This window comes from Catharus ustulatus, chromosome 3, assembly GCF_009819885.2.
Source record: "Catharus ustulatus isolate bCatUst1 chromosome 3, bCatUst1.pri.v2, whole genome shotgun sequence".
Taxonomy (NCBI): domain Eukaryota; kingdom Metazoa; phylum Chordata; class Aves; order Passeriformes; family Turdidae; genus Catharus; species Catharus ustulatus.
In genome coordinates this window covers 95,342,788-95,357,594 of record NC_046223.1, presented here as the reverse complement: position 1 = coordinate 95,357,594, position 14,807 = coordinate 95,342,788, and positions in this window count along the sequence as shown.

Genomic DNA, 14,807 nt, shown 5'->3' with positions numbered 1-14,807 from the left:
CAAACAGCAGGGTGCCATCATAATTCTGTTAAACCACAGAGGTAGAGGCAGGACACCCTGCTGGGAAATTCCTGGGCTCAGTGGTACATACTTGGACACAAAATGAGGTCACTGAAGAGATGTAGTGCAGGCTCCCTTTCCCAGTGTACAATGGTGCCTTTGAGTGGGATGGAAATGTACTTCACCTGTCCATTATTTTTTAGGGCCACATTGTCTCTGAGTGTTCACGTCCTGTGAAATGATTTTAAAATAGCAAATGTCAGTTGCTTTGGAAATCTCTGTAAGCATTAGGTGTGAGACTGTTTTACTCTGACACTTGAATCCATTGGATACGCTCAGTCATGAGAACTAGTCAGCTGGAGTAATGAATTCATGCATAACAAACTGCCTAACTGAGCTTACAAAGAACAATCTTTTCCTTAAGACTGTCCTAAAAAGTATACTCAATCTTTGTTTTATGCTGTTGTAGAGTAAGACTACATGTATGATTTATATAGTTAGATATCTAGCTTGTTAGAAATTTATTAGCCCTGAGAAATATATTTCAACATTCTGCCTAGAGTTTAATTTAATTTTGAGATTGATCAAAGGCTATAGACCTGAATTCTTCATCCTTTGAAAAGGATGAAGAATTACCCCTTGACATGAAAATCTCTGCTAGATTCAACATGTAGATTCAACCTTCCTCCATATTCTCCTGGATTTTATTTTTCTCTCCCACTCTTTTCCCCAACAGCTCCACTGAAGTCTTTAGTGGCTTGGTACTTTCATTTCTGGTCACAAAGGGCTACATGGGGCACACCACAAACTACAGGAGGATCTGAGCCTGATCCCTCTGTGTTTCTCCTGCTGGAAGGGCTGCTCTCTGGCACTGTTTCACAATATACATAGCTACCACATTGGGGCCACCACTTGTGCTGCTTGGCAAGAGCACGTTTTTGAACTATATGCTCTTGGATTAATATTAGCAAATTTCATTAAGCCTTCTCTGCCTGGGTAGGATTTTAAAAAAGGGTTACTTGCTAGTCACAGATGTTTTTAGTGACTTTAGAAACATCTGTTATGTTGTTACCAAACTCTGAATATACTCCCAGTGGCTCAAGAGCATCAGGGCACATTCCTCGCCTGAAAAGATGAGAGAGGTATCTTCTGTTACTATTGAAGACCAAAAAAGAGGCAGTCCTTGAGTTTCTTCTTTTCTTATGAATTTGAATACTGTGTGAATAAGAAGAATTGAACAATAAAAACAAAGTCAGAGTCTTGGCAATAGTTAACTAGCAGGCCCTTGTTGTAATACACATCACATACATCCAATGTCATATGGAATAATGAAAGCCTCCCAGTGGTCAAAGCAATTGGAAATGCAGTAGGCAAATGATTCCTCATTAACCATGTGCTGTGGTTTTAACCCCAGTGGCAACTCAGCCTCACTCAGCATCTCACCCAGTCCCTCCCAGTGGGATGCAGGAGAGAAACAGAAGAGTAAAAGTGACAAGACTTGTGGGTTGAGTTAAAGACAGTTTAACAAGTAAAAAAAAATATCTGTGCATGCAAGCAAAGCAAAACAAGGAATTCATTCATCACTTCACATAAGTGGGCAGGTGTTCAGCCACCTCCAGGAAAGCAGAGCTCTATCACACATAATGTTACTTGGAAAGACACACATCATCACTCTGAATGTCCTTCCCATTCCTCCTTCTTCCCCCAGCTTTGTATGCTGAGCATGAGGCCATATGGTGAGGTCATTTTTCCTGGTTCTGTCCCCTCCCAACAACTTGTACACTCCCATCATCTTCACTGATGGGGTGGTGTGAGAAGCAGACAGGATCTTGGTGCTGTGCAAGCCCTGCTCAGCAGCAACTAAAACATCAGTGTGTTGTCAATATTATTCTCGTTTTAAATCAAAAAGACAGCACTGTACCAGCTGCTGGGAAGAATACTATATCCCAGCCAAAACCAGCACACTATGACACAAGAGACAAGATGATCTATTAAAATTCAAATATATCATAAGAACTATGTTATTCAAATAGTGATAAGGATTTTACATTGCATATAATGCAAATAGGGGCCTTGTGACATAACAATGGCCAAAACTATGTACACACACCAAAAAAGTGGTCTCCACCCACAAGAAACCTAAGAAGAGTTATAGAAGAATGAGACAGTTCACCACAGCAGCTCAATTTGGGCTCAGTGGCACAAATTATCCAGCTTGAGGATTTGTCCTACCCTTTGAGAGATAAGCAATTGCAAGCATTTCATTGAAACAGAAAAACAAATTTTCATTTCCTAATATTTCCTAATTTTATTACAAAAGCAACATCTAGTTTTAGTTTTCAATTCATGTTGTTTTATTTTGGAAGTGTTACGTGCCTTAGATGCACTGGCAATTTACTGCACAAGACTTTGGACTATTCAGACTGTAATTCAGTCTGAACCATAATATATCTGTTCTAAGTGAAGTAAAATGTAAAATTCCCCCAGCCTGATCAAGGATGCAATTAGCTTACAGTTCTCTTTGGTATGTTCTCACTCTCATATATCCCAAACCTAGCTCCATTTCATAGCAATCTGCCAAACATCAAACAAGTCTCTGCACATTTCAAATTTAGTCAATGAAAAAAGACTATCAGTACGTATCATTATTTTTGGTTTAGAACAAAATTTTTGCTTCAAAAAAGAACCAGATTCAATTTTCAAACACTAAGAATTAGGCATACTGCAGATACTTCGCAATTTAACAGAAACTGCTAAGCTTTTATTTTATATTAGCCTTAAGATTGGCATGACCTTCAATTAACCAGATCAGACATCATACATTCCTTACAAGCAATTTAAAAATGGAAATGGTAGTTGATCCTCTCAAAGAAAGTCCATTCCTGATTATCAGAAATGAACTAAACTAAAGGTAGCTCTGAAATTATGCAGCTCTGAAATGATGCAGCTCACACTTGCCCTCTTTTGATGAATTCTGTTATAATAGGCTGTCTTTATACTCTGTGAGGGTACTTGGTTCCTAACTGTGATAAATCTTCCTAAAATCACTCCTTTTAACAAGATCAAACAGCTTAGAACATCCAAAACGCTTAATTCTTTCATTTCATTCATCATCAAAGAATACAACATGTATTGCATGACATTTGGAAAATAGTTTTAATTGCCCTTTTATGTATTATCATAATCACAGGACATAGAGTGAACAGGAGTATCATAGATTATACTGTTTTCAGTAAACAACAGGAGTGTTTAATTTTTGAAGCAGACATCCTTCTGGTATCCCTTCTGCCCTACTTAATTCTATGACTCTATGGTTTTATTATTAGCAACAATATATACATGAATTGCATGCCAGAGAAGGTGTCAGACAATTCCTTCTTTATGAAAAAAAGGTGTGCTTGAAAATTCAGACATTTTTCCCCATGAAGAAGCAACACAGCTCATCAAAAAGAGAGTTAGAAATATTATGGTTTAGGAAGGCATAACTGCATAGGAAAGAGAAGAGTGAGAGGAAAAGCACCTGCTGAAAGTACTGTAGGAAGAATGCATTACAAACCAGGAACAAAACCAAGATGACAGTGAAAATCCTCAACTTGATGGGTTAGAAGTGAAATTATGCATGTGAAAATGTTGCAGTAAAAAAAAAAGGCAGTATTTGGAGAATTATCAAAGATGCATTCAACAAACTGAGGAAGAGCAGCACTGACACTAGTAGTGACTGGGATAGTGACTGTAGCAATGCAGTTCATTTTAGAAAGAGTTTTCTGACAGGAAAAAGACAACTCAGGCCACCTGGTGTTAAGCTAACACCAAGAGGAAAGGTACAGTAGTGTGAAAAAAAAGAAAGCAGCTGTTATTTAAGAGAACTGATGCCTTAAGGTAAGTAGGGGCAATATTTGTATTGTTGTGTGAAGCATTTTTACATCAGTGAGCAAAATGCCAGTTATATCCTGCTAAGTAGTGGTGCCCTACATGAGGTGAACACCAAACCATTTATTGAAAGTGTTTCACAGAAGTCAATGGGCTCATACATAATTCTGAAGAACTGGAGGACAGCTGAACTCAATATTTTTCTTATATCTTTCCTCAGTGAGGCTTTTTCTCCTCATTTTGAATGCAAGTGCCCAGAAGTGTCTTTTGATGGGGGAGGGAAGTAGTATGTAGTACGTAATTAATTATTAATGAATTTAAGTCAAATATGGCAAATAGCTCAAGCTGAAGGAAAATGGAAAAATTGGAAAAATCAATATGTCTTTTTGACAAAACAATCAATTTTTTCTTGTGGCAAAAGTTATTATAGACTATCACAATTAATTTAAGGTAAAACTTCAACTTAAAATGAAGAAAGTGATCATCATAAATTAAATGTTTTTTTAGTTTTTTTACTTGTTCTCCTCAAAAAAATAATCACTTTTACTGTGTTAGCTAGGACATAGCCATTACACAACTTCTCCAGTCCAATAAAAAACCTAAATAGAGAGAAAAACATTTCTTTCAGGGATTTCATTCAGTCATTTGCCTCCAGAGTTACTTCTACATGGAGAAAGCTTGTCTCTGGGCCAATCCTACAGGGCCAGAATGGGCAGAATCTGTCTGCTGCTACACTCAGACCAACCTGCCAAATACTCATCATATCATAACATCAGTCTGAACAAGAGCTACACGTGCCAGTAGACAATGTATGTGGCTGACTCACTTTATCTGTAAACATGTGCCAGTTGGCTCTGACGGGGAATTTTTCAGCAATCTAATTTTGATTGAAAACATTGATTTGTCAAAGCTAAGATACTGCAGTGGCAATGTACTTACCAATTTTAGCAACCAGACACTCAGCTGCTGCAGGATAATCAGTATCACTGTGGTAGGCTTCTCCCCTAAAAGACCAAGGTCTTGCTCTGAATTAAAACTATTCTTTTCTTCATTCATTATATAGGGAGCCTAGGAAATCATTGTACAGGAAGCCTAGGAAAACTGGTCAGCTAGGTTATATATCTAACCTTAGAGTATTCAAATACCTACCCACAGTTCAATCTTTTCAACCCGATGTCTTGTCACTCAGTGGGAAAACTGTTCATAATCTCCTCAATATAAATGAAATATCTAATCTTATTCAATGATACAGCAGCACACCAGGTGTCTTACAAGGCTGACAGCAAATGTTTGAAGCATAAAACGCCTATGAAGAACTAAGGAGTGAGACTTTTATTTGTGGTTTATGATTCATCAGTTGGGCTCTTTATTGGAACTTCCATAGGAATTAGCAGAAAACACATTTTTCACTAGTTAAAGTTTTGAGAATCAAAATGGTTTTCTGTGCTCTTTCAGGATAATCCTGACACATTAAAAATGGGAAAAGAATGTGAGAGCAAGACTGCAAAGAATGAATTTGGCCCACATTTGAGTTCTGGGAAATTTCAGTCCAAGCCTCTGTCTGTTTGGCAATTGCTTGCACAAATTGATCTGAAAGATATTCAGAGGTCCATAATCTTACAAGAGTTGATATCATATTCAGTAGGTCAGAGAACTCTCCTAAGCAGTTGTAAGTTTAAGATCTGGGATGAGTCAAATAGACCAAGGAAATAAACAATTCAAGTTGGACCCCAAGTAACTGAATTATGACTCTACTGGTATTTCTCCTATAAGAAAGATTTAATACCTTTCCTTCCCATTTGACATTGTTTCCTACTGAGTTAAACATGTCCAATTTCTATAAAAAATTATTTAGAAAAAAGGCATCTTTCATCAACAGAATGTATGCAACTGAAAAATTCTCTAGTAGTACTGATTTTTTTGACTACTACACAATATTCTTGACTTCCCCCCTACCCTTACAGATTACCTGAATCTCAAGAGAGCTCTATCCACAAAGCTCATATGCCACCTCTATTTCCAGATTGCCCAAGTTTGCTGTAAATATAATCTCATATCAAAAATATGCTTTTTCCCTCAGCTTTCTCTTTCCCAAGCAGAAAGGATGTCCTATACCTTTTCCTTCTTGCTTGTACATGTAAACTGTTGGAGCAGATGGCAGAAATTTGCTTTAGCAGTTCGTCTCTACAGTTTGGGTACCTGTGGGCAGACAATTCCCTTAAATTACACTTTGATCTATAGTGAAAAGCAAATTAAAAATATGAAAGTAACTCTCATTGAAATTCACAGATTTTGTGTGAAACTCCCTCCGTTGATTCTTATTCTTCTTTTGGACTGTAAACTTTAACCTGAATACATTGTATCTGAATAATACAATATCTGAATAAATATAAACATTACCAGATAATAATAATTCATTCTCATCATATCCCTTTCTTTTTTGGCATTTGCTATAACACAACCATCCTTGATCTTTTCATGAGATAAAAGCAGAGACTTTCTTTTACAGAGTAATTTAACTGTTCTTCTATCAGCCTGATTTCAGTACTGCTTTATAAATCCCACTTGAATCTATCTTTCTTAAACATGTGTGTTCAGATCTTTATACAGCATTACAAATTAGTTCTCACCATGATCTATTATCTTAACATTTATAATTTCACTTTGTATGCTTACTAGAAATACATTGATATCAATTACAATTTCCTTTTTCCTCTTAAATACATGTCATTGGTCTTAGTGGCCTTTCTGTAACCTTATATTTTTCATATCTTTTTCCTCTTCTGACAAGTATCCCCAAATTTTATCTTCTATTCCATATGTACATTATTTTCTCTTTGTTTTAAAAACTTAACACAATGCTATTAATCTATTCCTCAAAATATTCACTTTACAGTGTAATACTGGCAAAAATTTTTAGTTTTTAATATCATCTGGTTTTCTATAGAATGTCCATTTCTGTGCTCATAATATTAATTAAAAAAAAAAAAAGCAAAATCATTTCCAACATAAGTAATTTAGAAATATTTAACCCTTGCCTGAAAAGTCCAATTTTTACTCCATGCGATCTTGTCTGTCCTTTAGTCCAACTACATTTCTCTAAATCTCACCTTCCTCAGCATCTTCAGTTTAGTAATTTCCTCTGTGCCCGTACAAAGTACTTTCTGAATTTCAGACAGAGCAAGCTTATGACATTTCTTCACTTTTAAAATAAGTTGTCTCAAGAAACAAAGATATGGTGTGATGTAATCCATCATCAGGGAAATTTGTATAAATTGCTAATTATATACTGGTTTTCTAATTTTTCTTCTACCTATTATTATTATTATTACATTCTATCTGTGTCTGAATATTGTTCCTGCACTTGCTTAGAGTACTTTTTCTTGCTTTTCAACATTCTTATTAGCCTTGTGTCCTAGAGACTTGGTAGGTTTATTTAAATCATAAGACAGCCCCCATGATTTCATACGCAAGTTCTTTCTGCATTTGAGTTCTGAGGAATTTGGTTTTGGTCTTTGTACATCTTGTTTTCATCTTGAACTGAGCTATTTTCATTCATGTCAGTCCCACTCATGTTAGTATGAACTATAAATTTACTATGGATATGTTCTGCCTCATCATTCAGGTTATTGACAAAAATACTGAGCAATTCTGGCTTCAGTTTCAGCCACCAGGATAGTCCATGTGTTACTGGCTATTCACTGAATTTCAAATCATTGGTTACAACCCTCTGAGCTGTTCAGTTTAGTCAATTTTTAATTCATCTAACAGGATTAGCCTTATTTCCTCCAGTTTCAAATGAACCAGCTGTACAAGATGGTACTAAAATCCTTGCTGAAGACAAGTCAGATTACATTCACATTTTCCTCATTCACATGCCAGTCATTTCATCTCAAAAAGCAATCCTGCTGGTCAAACATGGTATGGCCCTCAAAAATCAATTTTTCCTGTCTCTGATTGCCTTCTTTGCTTAAAAATGCTTTCTAATAGGATATGTTATTCATTTAAAGACTAAGATGAAGTTAACCTGCCTATTACTTCACAACTCTCTCTTCCCACCTTTTAAAAAATGAGTAGAAGATTTCTTTTGCTGATCATAAGGAAACTGCCCCAGTGGCCATGACTCTGCATGGAGAATGAGTTTCCATTTTTGGGTTAAATCCACCTGGCCCAGATATCTGCATATGTAGCTGACTTTTTGTTGATAGTTCTGCTCTGCTGTCCGTCTCCTTCCAAAACCATGGTGGTGTGCACCAAGGTCTGGGAATAAACTTATCCATAAGCAATGAGAAAAAAGTTGTGATGAGTACTTCAGCCATTTCTGTATCATATTTCCACATTAATTTTTTCTTTTCATTATATCTCTAAAGAGTTCCTATTAACTGCTTCAGTTTTCTTATAAGGCTGAAAAGAGTTTGATGACACAAAGAGATTCCACTTCAGCTTTTATTCTCCTTAGCGATGTAGACTTTATTGATCTACAGATAGTTCTCTTTTATAGTCTAGAGTTTGTTACAACCCCCACCCCACCTTAGTTATGGCCCAATTTTATTTAAGTGTTTCTCTAACGTCCATAAACTTTTTATTTAAGGGTGTTACCTACAATTCCATCTCTTCTGTGAATTAAAACTGACAAAATTATGTCTAAAATTATAATAACTCTGATGACTTTAGATAAAAATAGTTCAGTTATTACATTCAGCAACTAGCTATCATATAAGGGCTCTGTCATTGTTAGTACCATTTTTCTATCTGATCTGACTATTTCAAATGCTAACAATACAACACCCCAAATTTCACCATTTTTTTTTGGTAGAAATCTATCTATACAAATGAATTATTTATTATGGCAGTAGCCCCTAGTAATATTTGTTTCTATTGTGGCTAATGTATTTTACTAGACTATAAAATCCTAAGAAGTGATCTGTGCATATCTATGTATACAGAGATTATATATAGCGCACATAAAAATGTTCATGCTTTCCTTCACCTACAAAGATCTTCATTGTGACACTTGAGCATTATAAACCAAAATTATTACTTTGTATTGCAATATTTTTGTCCTGATTTATATTGTCTTACAATGAAAAGTGAATAAAGATTAAACTAGTTTTCTAATGTAACAAAGTAATCTGGATGTAAATTATATTTTTCCAAAACAGGTTTCTTTAGTCCCTGTTCATTGCCCTTCTGTTGCTTTTGAAGGACACAGCAGGAAGATGTGTATGACTAGGGTGCAAAATTTCAAAATTTAGTCATTTTTTTGGTACATAGTACTGGTTTTCTTCTCATTTGTCAGTAGCCTGTTAATCTAGTACTGATTTAGAGAACTGTTGATGGGCAGCACACACAATTTTGATGGAAAGGGAGATCAGAAAAAATTAAGAGATTTATATTTAAAGATGTAAATATATTAATTCATCCTGTTTACACTGAATCACATGCTAGAATAGACATCCTTGAACATAATTTCTGTCTAAATATAAGCAATATCTCATTACTTTGTTGGACTTTAAAATATTTGCAGCTTCTAACAATTGTAAAATATAACATGAAAATAAAATGTATCTAATAATTATTAGATTAAGTATAGCACACCAAAATAGCTGCTGAAAGCCAACTCTTTCAGTGTAGCTCTATGTAGTACTACAGTAGTCTCCTAATCTATGCAGCTTTTAAAGGCAATAAAACTGAGTGGCAGACATGAGTGATCCAGATGAATAAACTAAGTGCACTGATGAGACCTGACTGAAGGAAATTTTTCAGTGATGCATATGGTATAAAATTCACTAGAACACAAATTCCATGGAAGGGACTGTATTTATTTGTATGTATTTAATAACAAGATATATTTCTTTTTAAAGTCTACATCTTTCAGAAATTTCAGGGGATGAATAAAAAGAGATAAGGATGATTTGTCTGACTACACTTCTGAAAATACTAAAACTTGACTTAAAGCCAAAACTTGACTGAAACCTAAGAAGGGCTGTTTGGGATGTTAGATAAGAAGTTGAAGGTCTTGTGAGTGAAGGTGACAAAATGCCTTCAAATCCATACCAAATCTGCACCACCTTATGACAGACAAGCTCTCGTTTTCAAAATTTGAGAGATTTGGTTGGTTTTCCTTTCTTTTAAGAGGCTGAACTAGTTCTTCCTATAAAGCTGAGCATTTGGATAGTAATGTTTCCATCACAGAGAAAACTACATCCATAGAAGATGGAATTTGGAAACTGAGCCTTAGTCACAAATATGAAATAAAGATCAATTCACATGTTCAAGTGGCAGATAAAAACCAGTATCAGAATTGCAAAAGAGGCCTCCAGAGACAGACGAAATAGAAAATTAGGGAAAAGTAGCTCAGATTTGGTACAGGTAAAGTGTTGTATTTAAGCTGCTGCTAAATATTGCTGCTACATTTAGTTTGAATTTAAGTTGACCTTTTTGGTACATTCCCTTTTTTCATGGAATTACGTCTTGATCTCTTTTGATCCCAAAATGCTATCATATTGTCATTGGGATCTGCACTGTTGGATAAATTAGGTCTTTTAGTTCCTCATTTGGAAAAAGCTGTTTAACATAGCTTCTCCATTCATTCAAAAAGAAAATCAGAAATATAAAACAGATTTTCTGTCTCAAATTTAAAATGTCACTTTTTGAATATATTTTTTGCCTCAATACAAGTGGGGGCAATGAAACTGCTTGAATGATTTTGAACAGTCCAAATACACTTGTGGCAGAGCCCTCTCCCTTTCTTCCCCTCTTTTGGATCTTTCTAGTCATTATTAATTCTCTCCTGCTAAATCCTTTCTACAGCTACATTCTTCTGGCAAGAGCAGTAGCCTGCAACTGCCAGGCACATTTATCCTCCTTCTATATTTATCCATAGTCTTTGGTAGATTCTGTGAAAAAGATACCTAAATCAGACTGAAATAGGTAAGGAGGGAAGATAGCAATTCAGATGGAAAAATAATCCCTAAAGTGGATATATTGTCAGGATCAAAGAGAAAGCTGGTAAAATTTTATAGAAGGATAAGAACATATAATCTGTGAACACTTGGAACAAAGACAAGTTGAATTATCTCCAGGTTCCTAAGTCAACCAGGATGTCTGAACAACAGATTGATTAGAACTTCTTATAGAAACTGTATATCTCAGCTTAATTTTACCTAGCTATGCAGGTACCCAACAAAAATAGCGTTAGAGGACAGACTGTCTTTATCTCAGCTGCTGACTGCCCACAACCCAAGCCATGCACTCTGACAATAGCCTTCCTTAGCAAGGATGAATTTGAAACTCAGAAAAGATAAGGTCTCAATTTGCTGGGTTACTGCAATTCTCTTTGCCTTTCCTTCAGTAGTAGAAGGAGATGCTTGGATCATATTCTTGTTTCAGACAAATAGATGTGGAAATACATAGCCAGTAGCATGATGAAGAGTGTGAAAATGATTTTTTATGCCTTCAAATAAATTTTATATTCTAATATTTTATCTAAAATAAGTCTTTGTGATGAAAGAATCCAACACATTTTGCAGAGACACACTTATTTTGAAATAACTTTCTCATCAAAGCAGGTGCTTTTCAATACATGTATTCTTTTACCTGTGCCCAAAAACAGTAATTGAAATCATACGAGGTGACAGCAAGACTTCCACAAGAAGAGGAACTAGAATATTTTTTCTTAAAATGTAGGAACCTAGGTAAAGCATGCAGTGAAATCTGTATGTGTTTCAAGTTTGGAAGGCATTAAAATAGCACGGGGCTTTAGCTGAGGCACAGTTATTTCTGATTACCAGGTCAATTCTAGACATTTCAATCATAAAGGAAAAAAGGAAGTTAATTGCAGGCTAATCCTATTTGCATGATTCATGAAAACTTAGGACATGCCTTTAAAGGAGTAAGTTTACACCTGTAAATTAGAGTCAGGGAATAAACGTGGGCCCTTAAGGTGAATTCCTCTTGCCATTCAAATATTCACTGAGGTCCACACAGCATGTGCCAGCTTGCACTCCTGCAGCAGCCGTTCCCAAGGAGCCAATTGCATTACTCCACACCAAAGGATGGAAGAGTTTGAAAGCTGGGATGCAGATAAAGTTTGCCAGAGGATATATATTGACAGTGTGCAGTTTACACATACAAATATACATACCCCTGGTGTCCCACATACATCTCAAGTGAGATGCTCAGCTTTCCCTGGTTTTTCTAAATGTGATTTGGGAGATGAGACAAGCAGAAAATGTGTAGAAATCCCACAGTGAATACTTATCCTGTACTATTTCAGGTGGAAATTGAGTAAGAAAAACATTTATGATGCAGTTAACTGCTTTTAGAAGTGAGACAGGTATGTGCTCTAGCAAACACAGAGAAATGGCACAGTAGATATTTTCTTGAAAAATTCAGAGGCTCATAGTGTTAAAGTGACATGTAATATCCACTGGGAACATGTACATAGTCCAAGGAACTAGAATGTGTACTTTTTTGGGGGGGTTGGAATCCAGGTGGAGAGCTGGTTTCATTCTGTGGTGATAAACCACTGCAAGTAGCATTCAGGGGAAAACTACATTTTTTTAGCTTGGAGATCAAGTGCCATTTAACCAGGATTCTGTATTGTGATATAATGTCTAGACATCAATAACTAAAGTTGAATCAGTAAGTGACAATATAATGATTTATTTACGGAAGTCTTTATGAAAGCAGTTGAATTTTAAATGCACAGTGTCTGCAGAGTACACACACACTCAATACTTCAAATTGCTCATTCTTTTTCCTAGAACAGTCTTACGAATTAAACTTTTATGTGTTCTATCATTTTAAAAATAATATTTCTTCCTACAAGACATAACTGCTGTACTTTTTAACTCTTATATGACTAGGTTGACCTTTCTGGGCAGAGATGGTTTGCATATTTTGTTGCACAATCATAGTTCTTAATCAGCTGCTGAAGAGTTACATATGGTACCTGCTCTGCTTGTTTCCTTTGGGATCAATGTGAATATTTTTATTAAAGTCTTTCAAAACCATGGGGTATGATTCCCAAGAAATCTTTTTATCATAACTGCAGAATTCCTTTTACAAGAAAAGTAGTAGGGGAGAAGGAAGGAAGGAAGGAAGGAAGGAAGGAAGGAAGGAAGGAAGGAAGGAAGGAAGGAAGGAAGGAAGGAAGGAAGGAAGGAAGGAAGGAAGGAAGGAAGGAAGGAAGGAAGGAAGGAAGGAAGGAAGGAAGGAAGGAAGGAAGGAAGGAGATAAAAAAGAATGAGTTAAAGAGGAAGAAAGGAGAGAGGAAGAGAGAAAGAAATAAACTAAAAAAGAAAAAGAGAAAAAGAAAAAGAAAAAGAAAAAGAAAAAGAAAAAGAAAAAGAAAAAGAAAAAGAAAAAGAAAAAGAAAAAGAAAAAGAGAAAAAGAAAAAGAAAAAGAAAAAGAAAAAGAAAAAGAAAAAGAAGAAGAAGAAAAAGAAGAAGAAAAAGAAGAAGAAGAAAAAGAAAAAGAAAAAGAAAAAGAAAAAGAAAAAGAAAAAAAAGAAAAAGAAAAAATTAGAAGGAACATGGAAAAAATGAGGAGGAACGTGAAAAAAACTGAAAAGGAAAAGTAAAAGGAAAGAAATTATGAGATTAAGGAGACAAATCCCAAAGTTGCTTTGACCAAGAGACCAGAATTTCACAGGATCCACTGCCTCTTGTGAATCTTTTGTCTATCCAGAAGGAAATGGTAATTGGCAGATAGAATGAGCAACTGACAGATATGGTCTCGTCTGTTAATCTATCCAAATACGTGTCATAACTGAGTCGAGAGAGGTACGAAATAGCAAGAGTATGAGAAATCTAAATTTAGACCTACTGTAATTTTAGACCAAAGACTGCTACTGCCTGAAGCAAAGACCCAATTACTAAGTGCCAGATGTTTCAATTCAGAAACACATCTGTAGCATGGAGAAATAAGTAGGAAATCCTCTCAAAGATAAAAATGCCAGATGATAAGGCATTTTAAAATTTAATTAATTTTAGAACATATGGCAATGCTTTCAGAAACATTGAGTGTGTTTTGAACGACTTGAGTAGAGGGTGTTGACCAAAAGTAAGTTTGTTTTCAGAACCAACTGTTTACCACATACATTTAAAGTAAACAGGGTTTGTTTATTCAAAATAAAAAGATGGGAGAGGTTGTCTTTTTAATTAAATAAAACATGAGCAGAATCCATCTGCTTGCTTGCTGTGCATTGACAAAACCTAGGAGTGTTAAAGAAAAAAAGAGAGATCTATCTAATATGCATCAGGCAGTCATCCAATCAGCTCCTAGTAAAGAAGTAAACCCACAAGATTTCATTGCCTTCTGTTACACCTAGAATTCTCATTAGAATGTTCTATACTTTGAACTATTTTCAAATTTGTTATGGAGGGGGGAATTATCCTGTCAGAGTTCATGTTTGAATAACTAAATCAAATGTACGGTGAAGCCATGGGACAGAGTTCACAGGCAATTTTTTGCCCCAAAGCAAAATACTGTTTACATTTTGTTGATGTGACTGCCCATCTTTATCATAATTGTAAAGTATATCATTTTTTTATCTTAATATTTCACTGTGCTGCACTGAATTAAGTTTATAGGTATTATACTGTTTCAGGCTAAGCTGCTGATCTTTTTTAAAGGTTCTTTTTCCTCTAGTGGTCCAACTTCATCAGTAGTTGGGCAATTTCATAAATAGTGGTCATTTATACTATTTGTTAGGGCCAGAAGAGGGATTTGTCTTAGTCCATTATAATTAATTTTGAGAGATTCTGTATGTCACATTTAAATTATTGAAGATATAGAGAGAAGAGGGTGAAAGATTGTATGTAAAAATTAATTTAATATTTACTACAGGTAAATATTAAATATTAATATTAACTGAATATAACTAATAAACAAACCCTAGCATTGTCAACCCCACCTTCTGTCATTTTTC